We start from the raw sequence: 8,416 nt of genomic DNA on the forward strand, positions 1-8,416 counted from the left end.
ATGCTAAACTACAGTTTGCTGAACCATCCAATCTATTTTTTTTTTTTCCGGGCGTGTAAAAGTGATAATAAAAGTGACGATTGGAGAACACTTGTGATGTAACGATCACTAATCCGTAGATATACTTCGCCAGATAACAAATCTTTTTCTTTCGCAACGCCTGTTGCCGAAACCGTTGTTACGTAGAGTTGACCGTAGATATCAGCTCGTAGATTATTATCCGATTTACCGATAGATCGCTGATCCTACGAAACGATCCGCGAGCGGAACGGATTATCATATGTTAATAAGTCTCGGGAACCGAAAGCCCGGCTACGCCTAATTTGCGAGGTAATCGCGATCTTTACTCGCACAATACGAAATTCTCAACGGCCATCGATCATCATTATTTATCGCCGTTCGCCAAATTCATATCGCGCGTACACTCACGTCGGTCCGAGAGAGGAAGCGCGCGCGTGTGAGTCGGCGAGTGCGTACACGCACTCTCACGCCGACCGGGGGCCCAATCCATTTCGCTTCATTACGGCGTTCCTCTCGCGCGGAGGATCCGAGGGCTCTTCTTCCTGACCCTGCCTTGAACTATGATTGGACACGTTACATCGATCCTCGTCGATCCTGATTCGAGGCGTCCCGAAGCGCGCCTCGGGTAAACGCTTCGCTGAGCCTCTTCTCACCTTCGTCAATCGCGCTGACGATATCGCCTCGTATCGGTCTGTGGCCTTTCCGCGAACAAAATAGAAAGATATGAGAGAGAGAGAGAGAGAGAGAGAGAGAGAGAGAGAGAGAGGATGAGACGAGATGCGCCTCGGTCGATCGATCGATCGACCGGCGCGGCGCTGAACGAGCCTGGGCACCTGCGGATCCCGCGCGCGAGAGAGAAATGCTTCATCGCGCGAGCCGCGATGCCCGAAGGATCCATTAGCCATTAGCCAACGCTCATGCCCGTCAACTTGTCAACGGCGGAACAATGCGTCCAGCGAGAATAGAAATCGATTTTTACGCTTCCCTTTTGTGGGGAAGCCATCGTTTCTCGGTCGGCATCGCGCTATTCTTCCCGCGACGCGTGTCAGCGGACCACGAACTCTCCGCCACGCGGGTTGCGTAAGCGATCGCTCGTGCTTGTTAATAGAAGCGAATCTTCGATCGAGACTCTTACGTAAAGGAGCAATATTTCCTTCCGTATTAAAAATATATAAGTGGGTATTTATGTAAGAAACGTATCGCGAATATCGCGATATCTTGAGAAAGTAATCTAATAGCGAATTCGGTAGGACGCATACGGAAAGAACAGTTTTGCTGAAGTATTTAAAGATGATACACTTCTGGATACAGATATGAAAGTAATTTTATTTGAATGATCGAAATAATTACATAGAATGTCCAAACACTGATTGTTAGAATTTGTCAAAACTTTTTGCGGCATTGCTTATTACATTTGAGTGACATATATAATGATTTTGATGAAATATTAAAAAATTTAGCTACAACAGATCTGAAAATAATTTTGTTTAATTGTCAAAATAATTATGTAGAACACTGGTTGCTAGAATATCAAACTTTTTTGCAATATTGTTCATAATGTTTGAATTTTCTGCATAATTATTTTGATGGCACAACAAAATTATTTTCAGATCTGTAGCCAGCTAAATTTTTAGATAATTCAGCAAAATCGGTTTTTTTTTCAAGTAAAAATTCTTTTCCATAATTAAAGTATATTGGTAATGTAGTCCAAACCGGTCGACTTTATGGGGGAAAAAAAAAAAGTTGGAAAATTACAATTTTTTGTTATCGATTTCTAGCGATTAATTTGTAATATTTGCTTATATAAGTTTTAAACTTGATACGTATAAAACAATGTTGGTTTGAATTAAAGATGAATAATGTTGAATTTTTAGAATTAAGCTCAGATACATAATGTAAAAAAGATTAGTTAAAAAATTTGCAGGTACATATGTGTACATGCGATGTTGATGTAGTAGTGTGTAATGATATATCAATTATACATAAATAAAAGAATTATAAGTATATGTGAAGATTCTACTAAATTAGTAAAACAAACGATTTTAGAATCCTTTTAAGAATGTTTTATATATATTTTAAAAAATTACAGATTATTCTAAATCACGTTTAAAAATAATGCGACTTATTATAAATAAATACTTATAAAAAAAAAATGAAAATTTTTTTATCATGGTTAAAATTTGAATTTTTAACAATAAAAATAATAACAAATAAAATAAATAACCTAGAAAAATGTGTTATTAAACAAAAATATAATCTTATTCGCACAATTTTCATATGTATATAGTTTATTTGAAGTATAAATATTACACATACCTCCTAATTTAATTTTCTTTGAAGGAATTGTCTAATATTGTCCTTAACAGTACAATAAAATGTGGTAAAGATTTCGTTAAAGAAGTGGTTTAAGCCGTTTTTATAATTTATATTAAACACACATCTTTACATCAATTTGTGTACCTTTGTGTGCCTTTAATATGTACCAGTGTGCACTGAATGCATCCAACCGAATTTGCTATACGGTTTCGATCGCCAATATTGGCAAACTCGAGAAAATGAAAGAACAATGCAAAATGTTTCGGCAATATTTTTTCACGCGCTGTACTACTGATTTCGTTCCGGCATTAGGAACCAGTGATGTACGGACGCCAAGACAATGGTTCCTCTCGTCATCCTTTATTGTTTCGGCCGCGTCTGGAATCTTCAAAGACTACCCCATTATTATACATCCATCCAGAGGGACCCCTAGCCCTTTTCCCTCGTGTAATCCCCGAAATAAACTGGCGTACGAGACACCTGCGTGAAATCGAGCGGTGTCTAGAGGCTTGCGCGAGACCTCACTAATCAAGTTTTACGTCTTTCTAAGTCTTGAGAGTTATTTTATAGACGCATATAAAATATCGCACAGTATTTACGTTTCTGCGCAAGTGTTAAATCTATTTTTTTTTTTTTTAAGTTAAGGTACAAGTTATAATCAATCCCATCATGTTCATTATGATGGACATATTTTTTCCCCATTCGCAATACATTGTACGTACTTTAAAACGTTTGGCATCGTTCATAATGTTCAAATAATAACGTGTGATAGGAAGAGAAAGAAATCCTTGGGAAAATTCAGGCGAACCTTGCAAACATTAGACCTCATTTTATCCAGCCACTAATGAATTCTAATCACTTTTCACAATATACACGCGCATCCGACACATGTAGCTAAAATCACTTCTTTTCATCGCGCTGGCTCGTCACTTCCTCTATCTCGCGAGTGAACCTCTACGTGCTTACGTTACGTCATTACGCATTTGAATGCTCGACAAATTATACCACGAGCGGCGCGTACAAGCATCGAAAACGGCGATGTGTCACGGGTACCAATACAGTGACGCGCTTTAGTGCCGGTGGACGGTGCTCGGAATCTCTTTCACAGCTCTTTGACGCCGCGCGCCACGTCGGTGCCACGAGGTTTTCCACGTGAATCGAAGAAGTAGCATAATGCACGCGGATGGAATACGTATGCGCGGGTCGCATAAAGCCCCGGGTGTACTCTGCCCGATGGGCAGAAAGTATAATGGCCCGGCTGCTGCCATAGGTGTATACCGCATTACGAGAACGAAGGTGTACGCTCTCTTGTCTCCATACCTCTCCTTCTCCGTCTCCTCCCCGTTCGCATACTGCGAGCACGCGCGGTTTGTAACCACGCACGCATACACAGGCGGGTAACCGATACGCGTTTGTACCCATCGTCGGGCGGAGAAAAAGAGAGACAGAAAGGAACACAATGGCAAATGGTATTCTATTATTCCAGATGGGTCCCGCGCGCATCTCTCCTTCGCTGCTCACGGGGTCCGAGGAATGCAGGCATGAAATCATTCTCCAATATCTCACCGTAGGACTCTCCTCCCTTCGTCCCCCAGCTTCTCTCTCTCTCTCTCTCTCTCTCTCGCTCTCTTGCCACGACGTTTCAAACAACCACCCGTCCGTAACCCAAAAGTAAACCCTAACCACCGGCATCCCCCACGTCGCGCGATACGCCCCTGTCTGCGCTGGTCATTCATCACTCTCGTCTAATAATCCTCTTTGCTCGCCGAGGTAACATTAATTGTGGCACGAGATGCATCGCGTTGAATGCGGTAGACGCGCGCGTGCGTGTGTGCGCCCCGAACGATGATGATCGATACCCCGCTTTTTTCTCGCGCGGTTTTCACTTTAGCCCGGATTATGGTAGTGCAGCCTTTTTTATTTCTTGTCATCTGTAATAGCCGCATTTAAGACTGAATGGTGCTCGTTCGAGTCGCCCTTGAACGATCGCTCGATAGTTTGAACGTTGAGTCAGCCTTGACCGAGAGTAGGGAGCACGTTTGATAAATTATGATACGTCAAACTAGAGCTTTGAGAATATCAAATTGTAATAAACATTTAACATGTAGTTATTAATGTAACATTTTTTTCGGATAACTAAGCTGAAGTTCTAATTAATGAATGTCAATGCTAATTAATTCGATCTCCACTTGTAATTGATTAAAAATACATCAGATTTTATCCCAAATAATTATAGGAATTAACCAAATTTGAAACGGGTTAATTCTGCGCGAAGTGAATTTTAAATGAGTCAACGTTCGACGTTCAAGTAGCTTTTTCTCTACAGCGGAAACGTAAAAAGCGAAAATTATTTGTATGTATACGTGTACACGTGAGAAGCAGACTTTCAAAATGCAGTTTGTTTAAAATTTGTCATTTTAAAAAAACAAGAAAAAAAGAAACTCCGCGCACAAGGAAATTACGCATTTTACAGAAAGTAACAATATGTCAATCAGTAGGATGTGAAATATTAAACAAAATTGTTAAACAATTGCTAAATGTGTGTTAAACAAATGCATTTTGTTTGTCTCTAGTTAAAAAAACATAATGCACTTTGAAATGTTTATGTTCAATAAAATTAACGATAAAAAATGCTTTCTGAACATCTCAGAGTAGCTTATAATAATATATGAATACTGAACACGCCATCTCTAACTAAAAAAATGAAATTTTTGACAAAACGCTTTATATATACATACATAAAAATTTGCATTGTACTTAAGAATTACGATGATTCGCATTTTTAACATGCGGTCGATGGTTATATTTAAGATCTTTTCTCGCTCTCTTTTTCCTTCGTGTTACAATTTGGAGAAAATAAGATCGCGAGTAATGATTCGGAACAAGTTCCATCTTGTTCCGTGAAGACATTTTTTCGCGGCCCATCGTTTGTTCGCCCCGTTATTCCGACTCTGATGGAAATGTTCTGCTCTGACGAACGTCCATCGCGCGGTACGGATTCGCTATTATTTCCATGTCCTTTCTAAAGTTCCCGACAAAAAAACCGAAATGAAAATGTCGACGATATTATCCCGCGAAAATTCTAGCTAGCCCTTCATTATCGTTCGTATTTATTTTACGGCAGGCAGGAAATACGGGAAAGCTCACATAATAGCGAAGTAAATTTCTATCTCGAGTTATCTCTTCGAAATAAATTATTATTCTAAGGGTTCGCAGAGAGAGAGAGAGAGATCCACCATTATATAAAAACACGTGTAAAAAAATACTGTTACAGCGTTGAAAAGTGGCAATAATAATACACCTTCTTTAGAAATGTTTCAATCAAGCTTAACAGTATTTTTGATTGTGTTCCTGTGCTGGCATATTGTATGACGTATAGGTAATGCGATATCGCGATATCCATGCACGCACGAATTCATCGCCCCATTTGTTTGTTCCGAATATTCGATTCTATTCCGTCCGTTCACGTAGACGTGGAATATTATACCGTGCACATGACAGGTGTACATCACGCATAAACGTTATGGAAGAGACTCTCTTCGCTCTCCTGTACGAGTCTTTACGGAGGCGACCAGACTCCGATGCACAATTCCACCTGCTGTAAACGGTGTGCAGTCCAACGGTAGGTCGCGTCTCGAGGAGTGCAAATTTACAGATCGATATCGTGACACGCGTTTACCTTAACTTTCTCTTACTAATATTATTCTTGCTAAACTACTAATATTATTCCAGAATCCTCCGCTCAGTCTATTTTCATAGCTATTGTGCTACCTAAATTTTGATATCCATGGAAGAAAGAAATCAATGTTTTAAATCTGTACACTGTATTGAAAGAAAAGATTGGCTGCTGCAACAAATTAGATGGTAAAATATGGCGTAGCATTTTTAATTGGCTGCAGCAGCCAATTTTTGGTTGCGTTAGCCTATTCACAATGTCAATACAGAATTTCGCAATTTGTCGACTAACGCAACCAAAAAATTAACTGCTGCAACCAATTAAAAATGCCATGCTATGCCATAGTCAGCTAACCTTTTGTTCCAGTGTAGAATTAAAAAGAAAACAATTTCTTTCCGAACTATTCACTGTAATATGCACGTTGCATAAAGATGAGTTCACGGCAATAAATTAAACCATATGCGGCTTGGAAATTGTAATAGCACAAGCCGCGTTTATGTTTGTGACTGGGGTGCGCAACACCCTCGTGAAATAACCCCCGCGTTTCAGATGTTTATTTGTATAATGACTGGTCCATACGGACTGTTCACCCATTGTACGCCTTGGACCTCGATATGATTTATCCTGAATTACGTGTTCAAGTCGCATAAATTTTTCTCTTGTCTAGTAACGATTGTGCAACGCCTACGGCTAGGTGTGAGTAGGGACAGGCACTGGTGAGATCGATGAGTAAACTCTTAACATCTACAGTGTGAAGGTACGAGTAATTTCCTAATCGCGAACAAAATATTTCATCATCTTTGGAAAGAATTTATATTACATATTTATGTAAGATATTTCAAAATTAAATTTCTTCCCGTCACAACGAGTACGATAAAAGAAAGTTTCAAATGTAAATATTCGCTATATCGTCGCTCATTACGAAAGATATACCTTTCTTAGCCGTTTACTACTTCAGCAAGAATATTTATCGAGTGAAAATTAAAGTACGTACATTCAAATATTTCACTCATTTTGTATACATGCGTGCGTATGCAAATAGAAAATTCTAATATATTTATATACGTCGAAAGTTGTCCTTTTACTTAACAACATTTTCACGAAGAAAACAATCTCTCGATGCAAGAGGATTAATGTACAAAAGTATGTTATCATATAAAAATATATATACAAAATTTTTGACAGCGTAACGTTTTCATTCCCGCGAAAAAGTCATCGAGAAATTAACGCGTGCGAGAAAGATTGGACTTCACAGATAGTAATCGTGAAATTTACGCGCGCGACCCGTGCTCGGGATTCCATAAAGAGCAACGAGTACGTACCGAAGCTAATTCCGCTGCAGCACCATTACACTCTTCGTGCTTTTTACACGAACACGGGGCACGGATGCGATCGCGCGCACACCACTACGCGACTTAGCCTTAATTAGCTTAGTTCAGCTTAATGCACCGAGATGCCTGTGCCTTTGTCTCTCGTATGCAGACACACGTACGCATGTATCTGTTCCCTAATGCATGTACATACATCTACCGTTGCGTAGTAGTGGCGTAATGTGCTGCATGTCGGCGGACATGCTGAATGTCGAACACTTTCTCCGACGTGGCGGTAATGCTTCGATTTATTGCTCGACACTTAGCCTCGTTGCACCAGATTCCGCGGTCGGATCGGATCGGATCGAACCGATACGCGATATGAATTAGTTTCGCGCGGTAATCGCTCATACGTGCGCGCGCGCGCGCGCGAGAGAGAGAGAGAGAGAGAGAGAGAGAAGACGCCTGATTGAGGATTATTTCGCTCTTTAATCGAGCTGTCGATCGTGCTCCGCTCTCGACGAATGAAGTCACGGAGAAATTCTTCGTTGGATTCGATAAATACATCGGCGATTGGTGTTGTCGACGATGCCGGATTACATTGCCGGGAGAAATTAAACCAACAAACCGCTCGCGATAAATCATTTCGAAAAGCAATTAGCGGTGGATCTGTTATTAGGTGCTCGAGCGATCCTATGCCAGATGCTCGAAGCATACAGCGTGTCCCGACGCACGTTCGTCCCGTTGAAATGCAATTCACGAGCAACGATTTTGCTGTCGTAAAAGACGTCTAAAAGCATGACGCAGAAATCCAACTGACGGATTTCCGCTCTTTAATATGCGACACGTCGGCGAACGGAATAAAGTCATCTATTTCTGACGTAATTGCGAACATGATAAAGTCTTGTTGTATAGGTATATAAAAGAATACGTCAATATATCTCTAGTTTGACATTTCTGTTTTCAACGAATAAATGTGGAATAACACTGTTATTCCACAAGCATTCGTAGCATTATTAAAAAACTTATAGCATACAATTCGTAACATTACTAAAATTTATAACGAACAAGAAAACTTGAGTGTATAATAATT

Source organism: Trachymyrmex septentrionalis, unplaced genomic scaffold (assembly GCF_001594115.1).
Source record: "Trachymyrmex septentrionalis isolate Tsep2-gDNA-1 unplaced genomic scaffold, Tsep1.0 scaffold25, whole genome shotgun sequence".
NCBI lineage: Eukaryota > Metazoa > Arthropoda > Insecta > Hymenoptera > Formicidae > Trachymyrmex > Trachymyrmex septentrionalis.